General features: G+C 36.4%; 2 long non-coding RNA genes across 2 annotated transcripts; both read right to left on the minus strand.

Moving 5' to 3' along the window:
• Positions 1-10,940: 10,940 nt before the first annotated feature.
• LOC309483068 lies at positions 10,941-12,722 on the minus strand. The gene is made up of 3 exons (XR_014200481.1): positions 12,619-12,722; positions 12,449-12,545; positions 10,941-11,265 (listed from the first exon to the last, which is right to left on the minus strand). It is a non-coding gene; the product is annotated as an uncharacterized lncRNA (long non-coding RNA).
• A 2,045-nt stretch (positions 12,723-14,767) lies between these two features.
• On the minus strand, positions 14,768-15,915 carry LOC309483183. The gene is made up of 2 exons (XR_014200505.1): positions 15,865-15,915; positions 14,768-15,776 (listed from the first exon to the last, which is right to left on the minus strand). It is a non-coding gene; the product is annotated as an uncharacterized lncRNA (long non-coding RNA).
• Positions 15,916-16,123: the final 208 nt, after the last annotated feature.

Consider the following 16,123-nt stretch of genomic DNA (forward strand, 5'->3'; position numbering starts at 1 on the left):
GTCCCTGTCTCAGTAGGCAGTTCATAATTGGGCTGACCCAATGAGGGGTAAGTGAAGACCCGTGTGGGTTTTCTTTCTCTGCTGGATATTCTCACATATCCATCTCCTGCAGCTTTTCCCATTGAACTAACTATTTGTCTTTCTTCCTCCACAGGTACCATCTCTACCAGCTGATCATTCATCCCCTAAGATTCTGGTGCAGCAGATAAGTCAGTCAACTAGTGAGTTGCCACTGGCTCAGGTAAGTATTCTTCCTCTACTCCTAGAGTAACCTCTCCATGCCTCGCAGGTCCATCCTCACTATTTCTCCATCTCCAATCTCCTCTTTTGTAAGTGTCAGGTATAGTCCTTCTCTGCTTAGATCTCTGCTGTTCAGAGGAGCACAACCAGTAGTAAGCTCTTGGAGCGCCACTGTCATCTGAACATGAATCACTTTGAATTTGCTTCTTCAGGCTCTCTTGCTGATTTTAACAATCTTTGTTTCCTTCCTTTAGGTCTGCATGACTCATCAGCTCCCAGAGGTGGCGGGTCTACAGGTAGGTAATTAACCAGGTGAAGCAGGTTCCGATGCAAGGTACGTATAATTGCTGGATTTTGGCCTCCACTGGACTCAGGGTACACTTGAGAGACTGGTCCATCTCCTATTCTTTCTTTGACCACGTCCACTGTTCTCTCCCAGTATGATCTTAGCTTTCCAGGTCTGCCCTGTTTACTTAGTTACAAACCAGAACTCGATCTCCTGGTTGGAGCACAACACCTTGAAGGTGCTAGTCATAGTATTTCTAGTTCCGTGCGCTCGCTTGTTTACTGTTGTCCGTGGCTAGTTTATAAGCATCAGCCATCCGTTGTGCCCACTTCTCTGCATAATCTCGAGGTGAGTTTTGGTCATCCTCCGATCTTAGACCAAACAACAAGTCGACGGGCAAGTGAGGGTGACGTCCATACAGGAGGAAGAATGGAGAGAACCCTGTCGCTTCATGCTTAGTGCAATTAAAAGCGTGCACTGGTGGTCTTTCCATCTATCCTTCTCCTTCTCCTCCAGCGTCCTCAACATTTGTAGCAGAGTGCGATTGAAACGTTCCACTGGGTTTGCTTGGGGGTGATAAGGTGTTGTTCTGGAGTTACTGATACCTGTTAACTGCTGCAAAGTCAAGAAGAGATGGTTCTCGAATTCATGGCCTTGGTCGTGATGGAGCCGGCAAGGATAGCCAAATCTTGGGATATAGTCGTTAAATACCCTCTCAGCCGTTGTCCTTCCAGACTTGTCTCTTGTCGGGTACGCCTGGGTAAATCTGGTAAAATGGTCCACCAGCACCAGAATATATTCATATCTGCCCCGACTCTGCTCCAAGTGCAGATAATCGATGGACACCAGGTCCAGTGGACAACTTGAGGTAAGACTTCCCATCGGAGCCTTGATCCGCACCACAGGTTTCTTTTGCTTCCCGCATCGGCACTGCTGGGTGACATAGTGCTCAATCTCCTTCTTCATAAAAGGCCAGTAGAATCTGCTCCTTGCTAAGTCTAGAATTCGTTCCGTCTCTACATGACCCATGTCGCTGTGCAACTGTTTCAAGGCCAACTGCTTAAACTTAGCTGGAAGATGTTGAGATCTGTAATTGGTTTTACGATTGAGCAGGTTCTCTTCAAGATCCAGTTTTCTCCACTCATACAACAGTCTCTTTAGGCCTCCTTTAGTGTTTTCATCATTTCAGATGTCAGTTCTCCACCATTCTCCTTTAATTCTATCACCTTGGCGACAACACGATCTTCCCTCTGGGCGGCATTCATCTCAGAGCGGTCAAGTGTTATCAGACTCGCTCCAAACTGGCACTCTGCATTCTCTTGACGCCGCAACCCAGGCAACATCATTCTCTTGGTCAGTCCGACTTCCTTCCCACGTAGCCCGGACCACCTCCTCTGTGAGAACTTTGGTACATGCGGTCATAAACTTAGTGATATCGAGGGGACAACGAGAGACCTATTGTCATCTGTAAGCTTGGGATGCACCCAATATCATCATCTCCGCGAGCAAGCACGTTGGATTCTTCATAAAGCATGTCTTTGACTTATTTCTGCTGTTCTTCTCCGGCTTACATCGACCAGAGGATGCCACAAGCTGTCTGCCCTGCGGACGTCCTCATGTTCTTGGAAACCTGGTTCTTCTCCACGGCTCACTGGTAAGTCACCTCTGTTTACCAAGTCTTGCTGCTTCGTTTCGGTAATGCTTGATATTGGCTGAATTGATATTGGCCGCATTCATTTTGCCTGGTCTGTAGCGAATGTCAAATCTGAAGTCCGCCAATTCTCCCACCCAACTATGTCCAACAGCGTTGAGTTTGGCCGTTCTGAAGACATACCTTAACGGGGTGTTGTCTGTGAAGACTGTAAAGTGTGGCACATAGAACAAATAATTGCGGAACTTATCGCAGACAGCCCATTTAAGTGCCAGGAACTCCAGCTTTCCAGAGTGGAGTCTATAACTTCTCTCGGCAGGTGTCAACGTTCTGGAGCCATAGCCAATAACTCTGAGCCTGCCCTCTTGCTGTTAGTGCAGCATAGCCCCGAGACCCTGTATGGACGCATCTGTATGGAGCACAAATGGAAGTTCAAAGTTCGGGTAAGCGAGTACCGGGGGGGTGGTTAGAACCCCAATGAGTCTCTCCAACACACCTTAGTGCACACTCATCCACTTTACTTTCACGCGGGATGGTAACTGGTTCCCTCTTTTCTCAGTTTTACCTGACTTATTCTGCTTCCCAGAGGCTACTGATCCCCAAGACTGGAGGAGTTCATACAGTGGCTTAGCGATCCGTGAAAAGTCCTGGATGAAGGTGCGGTAGTAACTGAGGAACCCCAACAATTGCCGCAACTCCCCGGCAGTAGTGGGCTTTTGGTCTTTCAGGGAGAGGACTGCTTCTAGGTCTTTTGGGTCGATGCAGACACCATCCTCCGAAACTAGTCTTCCCACATATCTGACCTCTCTCTTGAAGAGTTCACATTTTGCTGGCCTCAACTTTACTCCATGATGCTGCAGTACTCTGAGGACTCTCCTTAGCCCCTGAACGTTTTACCAAAGCAAAGTATGTCGTTGAAATACATACTCCTCTGGAATGCATTAGCCAATTCGAAGGGTATGCGCACCCACTCATATAGCCCCCAAGGGGTTGTGAATGCCGTAAGGTGACAATATCTCTCCACCATGAATCCCTGATGGTAGGCCTTTCCCTGTTCCAGGATAGAAAACCATCGGCACCCACCTGGGAGGGTGTCAATGAGGTCCTGGATCCGGGGAAGTGGATGTCGGTCTGGGACTGTCTTCTGGTCTAACAACCTGTAGTCTATGCACAGTCTCAGCATGCCATCTTTCTTCAGAGCGCACACCACCGGGGCTGCATATGGAGACTTCGACTTAACCACCCAACCTTGAGCTAGTAAGTCCTGAACGTATTCCTTCACCTCCTTATATAGGGGTTTTGGGATGGAGGCATAAGCTCGCTGGACAGGGATGTCGTCCTTCAGGTTAATTGTCATCTGTAAGCTTGGGATGCACCCAATATCATCATCTCCGCGAGCAAGCACGTTGGATTCTTCATAAAGCATGTCTTTGACTTATTTCTGCTGTTCTTCTCCGGCTTACATCGACCAGAGGATGCCACAAGCTGTCTGCCCTGCGGACGTCCTCATGTTCTTGGAAACCTGGTTCTTCTCCACGGCTCACTGGTAAGTCACCTCTGTTTACCAAGTCTTGCTGCTTCGTTTCGGTAATGCTTGATATTGGCTGAATACTTCCTAGAGGTGTACGTCGTCTGATAGTGACTTCACAAGCAGTAGGGTTTCCCAGGGGAATCCTAACATAGTCCCCTGTCCCCTCTAATTCCATCAGACCTTCTCCAACATCTAGTTGAGTTAACAATGCACTCTCTTTACTGGACTCGAACAGTACTACTGGCTCAGAGCATTCCAAGCCACCTGACCGGGTGGTACAACAACTGCTCTAGTGCCGACTGTGACAATAGCCCCGGGGTTCACATGGGGTTGTTCCTGAATGAAGCTCACTATCGCGTTGGCTTGTTCACCTTTGATGTCCAGGGCCATCTTTAGGAGTTCTGCAAAAGCACATAGGCCCTGCTCAGTGTCCTTCTTTCCTCTTATTATCTCCTCGACCACATTAAACCCCAGCAATGGCACATTAAACCCCGCTCTAATGGCATCTTCCCTACGAGGAAAGGTACTTGAATAGCCAAACTTCCCGGGCAGGTTTACTGTCAATTCTACCCATCCCTCGAATGGCAATGGTTCTCCATTAACAGCTGAGACATTGAAGTTGCCCCCATCGACTATTTCTGACAGTGGTCGCAGAGCTTGATCCGGTAAGTATTTACTCTTCCAGTTGCAGTCGATTATACTAACTTATGCTCCTGTGAACAGTAGAGCGGTTATTGCGAACCCATGAATGTGGCACTTGAGGGTGGCTTTCTTTCTAATGAGCTGGGCTACTCGGTCACAGGGACTTTGTCTTTGATTTGGCGAATCAGGTGTCCTACCCATCCAAGCTTCTTTCTCCTTAGGCTGGAGATGTGGTTGCTCGGTCACTGTTCGCCCCTCATCAGTGGCCGCTGGTCGTTTCCCGACCCCTTTTCCCTTCTTAGACAGCCCACCGCATGATGTCCTTCCTCAGCACACACAAAGCAATGACTGCAAGAGGTAACATCCTTGCTACTACATTTGGGACACATTCGTCGACTTTGCCTTTGCTGCAGCTGGGAGTCGATGACTTTGCACTGACCTTCTGTCATTCTCGCCTTTGCAAGTGATTCAGCGGTATTTGTAAGAGCTTCAATTTGTGCACTCAACCGACGAATCGTCTTAGTTTAGTTGTTTTGTCTACTGCAATCTACGTCTTTACCTTGGCTGGACTCACACTGGGCGCTGAGGGCATTCGACACTCTCTGCTGTGCAGCTTGTCCCAACCGACGTTGTCTTTCACTCTCGTCACTGGCTATCTGGGTTATTTGGTGCAGGAGTGCCTCATCTGTCACCAGGCAATTCTATACATACAGGGTGTCACACATGGGAAACAAAGATTCAATAAATGATTTAGATACAGAAGTCACTTAATGTTGACAAGTGTAAACGCATAATAATGCCAAGTGTAAAAGCAGCCAGAGATGTGCAACAAAATGTATTGTCAAAACATTATTTATTATAATAATAATAATAATAATAATAATAATTATTATTATTATTATTTATTATTTTATTGCTAAACATCTTAAAGATTCTGCAAGGGGTACCCAGGTGAAAAAAAAGTTCACTAAAATACATTTTATTTAAGTGCACTTAGTACACTTCCATAATGTACTTAAAGGACAAGTTCGGTATTTTACACTTAAAGCCCTGTTTACAGATCGTATCTGATGAAATAGAACGGTTAAGATAAAAATTTGGACACATGCTCCTGTCCCGAGAATTTTAGGTTTATTTCGCTTTTGTGGACCTATTTTGCCAAACGCGTCACACCCGTGATTCTTCCGTTGAGAGCTTGAATAATAGACACTCCAGCCCAGTTGGTGGCGATAATGCACCTTTGCCAATTGCAAGCAAACCACAGGCATTTCATTGAATACACAGAAGAAGCAGAAGAAGAAGCGGCGGAGTAATATCGTAAAGGTGCTGCGGTCTCACAGCACGTCCTATTAAGTCAATGGAGTTGGACAAAAACTAAGATAAAACCTGTTGGAATGCATCTTTTTCAGCGTTTTTTGATGGAACATATCAGTGAACACCCCCTGACCACTCGGTGAGTTTCACGTCTTTGTAAACGAAAGTTTAATGTGTTTTTAGGACGGAATCTTCCAGTGCATATAGACAACCATTGTGGGGGTGGTGGGGGGAAGCGAAATAAACCTAAAATTCTCGGGACAGCAGCATGTGTCCAAATTTTAATCTTAACCGTTCTATTTCATCAGATACGATCTGTAAACAGGGCTTTAAGTGTAAAATACCGAACTTGTCCTTAAAAGTGCTCTATTTTCGCGCACTTATTTTGTACTTAATATACTAAAAGCTTATCTTTAGTACTTCTTAAGATAAACTTAAAGGGATAGTTCACTTTGAAATTAAATTTTGGTATGTTTTAGCTTACCTCAAGGGCATCCAAGATGTAGGTGTCTTTTTTTCCGCAGTAGTTTCAATTTTGATATTTTTAGGTCAAACCGTTCTTGTCTGTCAGTCATATAATGCAGGTCGATGGTCACTGTCTCAAAGAGCATGCACAGAGTCCAAATTAAAACAATTCCCCATCGTCCAAATTAAACAATTCCCCATCGTAAGTACACATTGATGGCCTAAGACACGAAACGAGCGGTTTGTGTGAGAAAACGAACAGTATCTTAAGTTTGTATAAAAATAGCACAGTTGATATATTCTTATATTTTAAATAATTTATAAGTGTATTTAAAAATGTATTAAAGATTTAATCTAAAGATAAAATTAAAGCTGAAATAGTATGTTAAAAGCATATTTAAGTTCATCTTCAGTGTGTCTCAAAATAGCACAGTTGAGTACACTAAGATGATCTTAAGTTTATATTAAGAAGTACTAAAGAACAATTTTTAGTATATTAAGTACAAAATAAGTGCGTGAAAATAGAGCACTTTAAATACATTATGGAAGTGTATTAATTGCACTTAAATAAAATGTATTTTAGTGTACTTTTTTAATCTAGGAATACATTATAAGTATAATTTGTATATAATTACATATTATTATTATTATTATTTAAATAGTTTATTATTGTATTTAAAGATGGTTTCAATTATACTAAAACTGGTAACGAAATACATTTGTTGAAAATATGAAATAGTATATTAAAAATACACTTTAGTTTATCTTGTTTAGTATCCCTTTAAGATCATCTTAGTGTACTCAACTGTGCTATTTTGAGACACACTGAAGATGAACTAAAGTGTATTTTTAATATACTATTTCAGCTTTTAATTTTTTTTATTTTGTTACCACTTTTAGTAAAACTGAAACCATCTTTAATGCATTTTAAATACAATAATAAATTATTTAAAATATTATAATAATATATAATAAATATATACAAATTATACTTATAATGTATTAATAGGTTAAAAAAGTGCACTAAAATACATTTTATTAAAGTACACTTCCATAATGTACTTAAAGTGCTCCATTTTCGCACACTAATTTTGTACTTAAGATACTAAAAGTTTTTCTTTAGTACTTCAGATACCCAGGTGAAAAAAAAGTGTACTTTAGTGCACTAAAAATACACTTAAGTACAAGAAAGTACATTTGTAGTACATTCATATTTTTTGTGCAAAAAACAACTGTAAAAATAATACACTATTAATACACTAATTAAAAGTATATTTTTACTTAAGTAGTACTTAAGTGTAATTAATAAAGTATACTAAATACCATTTATATTTTAAATGTATTTTTAGTGCATAAAAAAAAATATACTTTTGAAAAAATAGACAGAAGAGTTTTTTTAGTGTATTTCTTACAAGTACATTTTTAACGCATTAAAAATAGTTCATTGTTAGTGTACTTTTACATAGCTATCAAAGTACACTAGCAATGAACTATTTTTAATGTGTTAAAATGTACTTGTAAGAAATACACTAAAAAACTCTTCTGTCTATTTTTTCAAAAGTATATATTTTTTTAATGCACTAAAAATACATTTTTAAAAAATAAGGCTTTTAGTATACTTTATTAATTACACTTAATTACTATTTAAATTAAAACATACTTTTAATTAGTTTATTTATAATGTATTATTTTTACAGTTGTTTTTAGCACAAAAAATAAGAATGTACTACAAATTACTTTCTTGTAATTAAGTGTTTTTTTAGTGCACTCAAGTACACTTTATTTTCACCTAGTGAAAATACTAAAGTAGTACTTAAGTGTAATTAAGAAAGTATACTAAATACCATTGATATTTTAAATGTATTTTTAGTGCATATAAATTTGTGTTTTGTTCATATAAGATACGTACAGTAATCTGTAGTTTAATCATTTTATTAAAGGGTTAGTTCACCCAAAAATCGAAAAGTTCTTTGTATTTAGTCACCCGCGTGTTGTTCTAAACCCTTAAGACTTCCATTAACCATCGCATCACAAAATATTATATTTATGATGGAATCTGAGCGCTGGATAGTCTTCCATTGACTTCCAAGGGGCTTAAACTTGCTCGATCAGAAATCGTATTAAGACATTGTTTGAAATTGTCTAAGTGACTCCAGTGGCTCAACCATCCATTTATCAAGCGACGAGAATAGTTTTTTTGTGCCAAAAACAAACAAAAATAACGAATTTATTCCAATATCCATACTCGTGTTGTGCTTGAAAGTTGTTTACATAGTGTATCTGAGCGAGCTTCTGGGTTCTACGTCACCAGGCGTCACACACATGACCTGCGTTGGCCAATAGTGAGCCTGTGTGGTGACGTAGAACCCAGAAGCACTGCGCAGATAGACTACGTAAACAACTTTCAAGCACAACACGAGTAAATGGATATTGGAATAAATTCGTTATTTTTGTTTGTTTTTGGCGCAGAAAAAGTATTCTCGATGGTTGAGCCACTGAAGTCACTTGGACTATTTTAAACAATGTCTATATGTTTTCTGATCGAGCAAGTTTAAGCCCCTTGGAAGTCAATGGAAGACTTATCCAGCGCTCAGATTACATCATAAATATAATATTTTGTTATGCAATTATAAATGGAAGCCATACGGGGTTAGAACAACACGCAGGTGAGTAAAAACTGAGATCATTTTGATTTTTGGGTGAACTCCTTTAATGCTTTTAGTTTAAGCTTGCCACTTGTGTTATTTTGTTTCCCAACAGTCTGTTTGGACTTTAATAATGTTTAAAAAAAATAAAGTGTTTTTTAAGAAAGAGATGCTTTTTGTTTGTACACATACCATTCCTCCTGTATCCTTTTAAACTATAGGTGTTTTCATTTACATGAATTACATTTACCGGTTATTTTTATCAAATGCATTACATCTAACTTTAAAATGATTATTGTATTAAACGCCTTCATCAATGGTGGACAATTTTAACATTTACATTTTAACAGTATAACTTCAGCATAAATGAGGCAGAAAATGCTACTGATAACATAATAGTGTACTTGACAAAAAAAAAACCATTAACATTTAAATGTTTTATAAAAGTACTTTTGACATAGTTAAAATACATTTTTACAATAAAATAGTTTCCATAAATATAATATGATTGTATATTCTTATATTTTAAAGAATTTAAAGGTGTATTTAAAAATGTTTTAAAGATGGGTTCTATTGCTCTAAGGGGGGAAAAAATTAAAGCTGAAATAATATTTTAAAATCATGTTTAAGTTCATCTTAAGTTTGTATAAAAATAGCACAGTTGATATATTCTTATATTTTAAATAATTTATAAGTGTATTTAAAAATGTATTAAAGATTTAATCTAAAGATAAAATTAAAGCTGAAATAGTATGTTAAAAGCATATTTAAGTTCATCTTCAGTGTGTCTCAAAATAGCACAGTTGAGTACACTAAGATGATCTTAAGTTTATATTAAGAAGTACTAAAGAACAATTTTTAGTATATTAAGTACAAAATAAGTGCGTGAAAATAGAGCACTTTAAATACATTATGGAAGTGTATTAATTGCACTTAAATAAAATGTATTTTAGTGTACTTTTTTAATAAAGTATAATTTGTATATAATTACATATTATTATTATTATAATTTAAATAGTTTATTATTGTATTTAAAGATGGTTTCAATTATACTAAAACTGGTAACGAAATACATTTGTTGAAAATATGAAATAGTATATTAAAAATACACTTTAGTTTATCTTCAGTGTGTCTCAAAAAAGCACAATTGAGTACACTAAGATGATCTTAAGTTTATATTAAGCAGTACTAAAGGTAAGCTTTTAGTATATTAAGTGCAAAATAAGTGTGTCGAAAATAGAGCACTTTAAGTACATTATGGAAGTGTATTATGGAAGTGTACTAAAATGTATTTTAGTGCACTTTTTTTAATCTAGGAATACATTCTAAGTATAATTTGTATATAATTTAATATTATTATTATTATAATTTAAATAGTTTATTATTGTATTTAAAGATGATTTCAATTATACTTAAAGTGGTAACAAAATACATTTAAAAAAAATATGAAATAGTATATTAAAAATACACTTAAATTCATCTTCAGTGTGTCTCAAAAAAGCACAATTGAGTACACTAAGATGATTTTAAGTTTATATTAAGCAGTACTAAAGATAAGCTTTTAGTATATTAAGTGCAAAATAAGTGTGTCGAAAATAGAGCACTTTCAGTACATTATGAAAGTGTATTATGGAAGTGTACTAAGTGCACTTAAATAAAATGTATTTTAGTGCACTTTTTTTTCACCTGGGTAAACTTAAGATCTTAATGTACTCAACTGTGCTATTTTTAGACACACTGAAGATGAACTAAAATATGCTTTTAACATACTATTTCAGCTTTAATTGTTTTTTATTTTGTTACCCCTTTTAGTACAATTGAACCCATCTTTAATGCATTTTTAAATGCACTTATAAATTATTTAAAATATAAGAGTATATAATATATACAAATCATATTTATAATACAAAAAAAATTAATTAAATATGTTAATGGTGCATTTTAAAAGTAGTCAAGTACACTATTACTGTGTTATCAGTAGCATTTTCTGCCTCATTTATGTTAAAATTATGAAAATTATATATTTTAATGTATTACAAATACAGTGGAAAAATTATCATTCAATAAAACACAGTAAAAAATATTTGTATAAACACACACACACACACACACACACACACACACACACACACACACACACACACACACACACACACACACACACACACACACACACACACACACACACACACACACACACACACTTTGAAAGCTAGTAAACTTTAATGTACTACACCCAGTGTACATCAGTACAGCAGCATATGTAAACTGTAAAAAAAAATACATTAACATAAATATAAATAAACCTAACTACAGTCAATAAAGTGCAGTCATTAATAGCTGCAAACAGTTACAGTACTGTTACAACTCAAACCATCTTCATCCTTCAAGTGAATTGGAGTGATTGGTCTTTGAGTTTGCCTCATTGTTGCATTTCCTTCGAATCAGTGCTCGCACCTCAGACGTGTTGGAAATTGTTTGATCACAGTGTCTTTGAAAGGGGAAAAAGATTAGTTTATTTTTATATTAAAGCAAAATTAACCTCTGTTAAAAAAGTAACTGTTCCCTTTCAAAAGGGAACTTGCACTCTTTCGATGATGCTATTGGGGAACGATGTTCTCTAGGCGCCTCTTTAATACTTCTGAGTTGCACTTGTAGTGTCATAGGCTGTCGCCAGTCAAATTCTATTGCCGTGATTGTACAGCTTTTCAAACACCGGTTCACATGGAGGGTGTTCCCCATAGCGTCATCAATGCAGTGTCTCATTCCCTGTTCTCAGGGAACAGAGGTCGTAACCTAGATGTTTTTTATTACAACACAGTATGATGTTTTGACATTTCCCTATGTTGTACATAGAAGATGAAAAAGATGTACTGTTAAATGTATTATAAATGCATTAAAGTACATTTGTTTTGTACTAAAAACATACTTAAGTACATATTTAAAGGTATAGCGTAGGATGTTTTACTTCCTGGTGGGTAGTCTAAACTATTGGTCCTCCTAATTGTCAATCATTCTGGTGAATCAATCAAACTTTTCAAAAAGTGGAGAGGGCGGGTCTTATCTAAAATTTGGAAAGATCCTCCGCTATACCTTTAATACATTTAATAGTAAGTCTTTTTCACCTGGTAAAAATTGAATTATTTAACATGGCATGTAATGCTTAGTTCATATATTTTAACAATATAAATTCAATATAAAATGTTAATGTAATTCAGAAAAGGAGTTAATAGAATATCTCTTGAACAACTGTGAAGTCTACATGGTATGTCACTGTATCACAGCAAAAAAGGGCAATTTAACTGTTTAACTGAAAAAGTATACCCAGCCAACAAGAATAATAATTATAATGTACAACAAATGCTAATCTTTATTTTTAGCATTAATGTTTTAGTCAGCCCCTTTTGACTTTGAGAGCAAAAAAGAAAAAGAAAAAGTGATACACTCTTCACCTCTGTTAAAAAAGATTTAAGGAAATTAGAAGTAGTGCAAAATATTGTAAGCCAGGACAAGTGACTTGCAGCTGTCCAAAAAAAAAACAATTAAATAAATAGATTTTTACATGAATGAACACAAATTAGACTAGGAAACTAGAAAAAAATGTTGGGAAAAAAAATGTTGCAAAAAACTAAACAGTGAGCTATTTATTTATGCAAACAGCAACTAAAACTTACCAGTAACTTCTGATAGCAGTATCTTCATCTCTTTGAGTCTGATTCGACTTCGACTTGAAAAGCTTGGCTCTGATTGGTCAAATTGAATGTAGCTGAACTGAAAAAGAAGTGCTGTTACACCGAGTCAAAAATGGCTGGCAAAGTAAACGTAAATGTATTACAAATCTTACCTAGAAACATAATGAGGTTCCAAATGTCACACGTCATGCAAACTTGAAGATGGGGAAAAAATAAAAACAACACTAACAGTTAATGTTACGTTTTCTATTAACGTTAGATAAAAAAAAAAAATCTAAATGCTGTCATGATCACTCAACCTTAAGTAGTTGCAAAACATTTAAGAATTCCGTTAATCTTCGAAAGAAAAACTGAAATATCGTAGGCCGCTAATGAAACCTGAGAGATTTAACTTATATCCCTCTGATGAACGATTCACCAAAACTGTTCACGTTTGAAAAAGTTAATCGCAAAAAACATCACCTAATCCATATGAATCGCGTGGTTTCCTCCAAGTCCTCTAAAGAATCACGATCGCCCCAGTTTAAATTTAGATTTCTAATCTAAATTATTAGAAATCTAATCACATTCAAGGAATGCACAGCAAGCTCTGAGTGAGGTGTGAGCTCATTATTATCACAAGAACCAACCACAGCCGTTCAACGGCTCTGGAACCAATCAGGATTAGTCACGTGTGTTATTCATATTTTTCAAATTTAAACAAGTACAACATATTTTTGGACAACATTTAAACGTCTTTGGAAAATGTATCTATGATACATTTAAAATAATATGATGTTGATATCCTTGTGGGAATTTCAGTAGTAAAAACATATCATGTAATGGACAACAGCCTAGCCCTTTACAAGTATAGTCTACAAACAAGTAAAGGTGAACAACATTAATTTTAAGTGCTTATTACAATGCTTAATAATAGTTGACAAATGTTTATAATACATTAGAAGTTGGTACATTATACAAAAATCTAAAATATTAAAATCATGAAATCATAAATTTTACAAATATATTGCACTAGGCCTAAGTGTTTAAGTAAGGAATAATTGACGACAGGCCGTTGAATTATTAGAAAAATAATGCACACCCGAGGTGGTAATGCGGTCACGACGCGAAGCGGAGTGGCCGTTACACCTCGGGTGTGCATTATTTTTCTAATAATTCAACGGCCTGAAGTCAATTATTCCGCTTATACTACAGTTACCACACCTCGAAACATTGTTCAGATTATGTATTTCAAGACGTTTGTAAAGTTTTTGTCATTAAAACGCTCTTGTATGTAGGACTAATTTCTTACGCATCTAATCCCATGCCGGCCGTTGCTAATTCCAAAACGTCATTTCAGAGTTAGTAACGGAGGTTTGAGCCGCTGATAGCAGACTAATGCTGGGGACACACGACTCGCTGACACATTCTCTGACTGTTTTCATCGACTGCAGCAGATTTTAAACACCGACTTTGAACACAGACTGAACGCGCTGAACACGCGTTTGGGCATGATCAGTCATAAGTATCAAATTACATTCATAACCGGCCTTAAAGTGTGTTCCCGGCTTTATGCAGTTATTAATGCAGTTATTAGAGAGAGATGTTGCAATAATGAGACAGAAAAGCATGTGCGTCAATATTATTATTTATTAATTAATTCAATTCGTTTTAATGAATTCGTTAATTCTTTTTTTCTTTCTATTATTGACAGATGACAGTAGACTAGCCAAATAAATGAAACCCAAAGCCCTTTTAACAAGTAGGCCTATCAATAATTATTTATTTGTTAAATTATCTGCAATAAAAATCCGTGCTGCAGGACTATCCATTTATTTAGCCTATATTCAGTTTAATTTTCTATTGATTATAGATGGGACTTTATAGTTTATTTATTCAAATTAAACTGCATGTTTCTATTGATTGTGAAGCTAGACATTGAAAATTGCAGATCAAGCGCATGGGGCGACCCAGCTAACACAGTTACGTTGTGAAGACGTAACCGGACCGGACCATATTCGTCGTAGCGACGTGCCACATAACGTTCCAGTGACGTAACTTTGTGATTCCCATAATCGTCGTGGCGATGTTATAGTGGTACGTCGCAAGAACGTGATGAGTACGTCTTAATAACCAAACTGGCACGTTGCGAGGATGTAACATCAAAGGACCATATTAGTCATTGCGACGTTCCACATAACGTTCCAGCGACGTAACTTTGTGATTCCTGTATTCGTCGTGGCGACGTTATAGTGGTACGTCGCTGGAACGTGGCAGGTACTTCCTAACGACCAAAATACCACGTCCGCATTTATTTTTAATATACTTCTCACCTTTAGTCCTGGGAATTAAGATGTGCTTGATCCATAACATTGAAATCCACATAGAACTGATAAACTCAAACATTTCATTCTCTGCTGTAAAACCTTATACATTCTAATAGGGAATTGTGTATTGTTTTCTGTTAATACGTTTAGGGATCAATACAGATATGTAATGGAAACCAATACAAACTTGTATTAAATTCTAAATAGAAAATGGCCCAAAACCACACTGCATTAATTTATTAATCAGCATTTATTCAGTGTTTCTTTGTACAAACTAAACCAATACATTTTTAACATTAACGATTTTTTAACCATGTTAACAAGTAATGAGTACAGAAATGTAACATCAATTAATTAATAAAAAAACACAATCAATGAATAATGTAACCAACTATTAAAATGTTTTATTCTTTTTACTGAAAAAAAAAAAGTGTTTGATATTCTTATTGATATACTCTCTATAATTTGGCGGATAAACAATAAAGACCTTAAAAAAAAGAAATGAAAAGATTCAGCATTTTCTTTATTATTAATTTTATTTGCAGAAATAGGTTCAGTTGTTTCCTGTAGTGTCCTATGAGGCTCCTGCTACAAATGTCTGGTGGTGATGTGCTTCATTGCTTAACTACCAGTAGCTAAACCTGAACAATGCGACAATTACCAAAGATCTATAGCCTAGTCCTTGAGCTTCTCTGAAGCTAACAAATAAAATACAAATATTGCTCATAAAGAGTAAAGATATGTAAAAGGAACAATATAGATTTCTAGCATTTCTCCTGTATTATTTCGCCCACCAAAATATACATAAAGAGTTTTTTGTTCAAGAAAATGAGCATGATGACTGCATCCCAGCTGTGGAAACCACTCTTTCAGACAGTGTTGAGGAGGCAGAAGGAGATGATGGAGAGCTGTGGGAGAAGAGGATGAGTTTCTTTCTTACCCCACCAGTGGAGTGCAGGGTCTTCTGAGGCAAGGAGAGGAGGATGGTCTCTCTCTATATATTGCTGGAAAATAAAAATAAAATGTACCATACTATTGTAGTCAGGTTTATAGTTTTTTGTTAGAAAGGAATAAGAAAATTGTCTAACTTACGTATTCCTCCTCCTCCTCCTCTTCCTTATCCCGAGCTGCACTGTCACCTCATCATAGTAATGATGTAATAATGATGCTGAAAATTCAGCTTTGATCACAGGAATAAATTGCATTTTACAATATATTCACATATGTTATTTTAAATGTTAATATTATTTCACAATATAATTGTTTTACTGTATTTTTAATCAAATAAATGAGTCAGTAATATAGGTAAAAAAATGGTGGGGGGAAATGGATAAGCTTCCTCAGTTCTCCC

The sequence above is a fragment of the Leuciscus leuciscus genome, assembly GCF_965113295.1.
Source record: "Leuciscus leuciscus genome assembly, chromosome: 20".
Taxonomy (NCBI): Eukaryota; Metazoa; Chordata; class Actinopteri; order Cypriniformes; family Leuciscidae; genus Leuciscus; species Leuciscus leuciscus.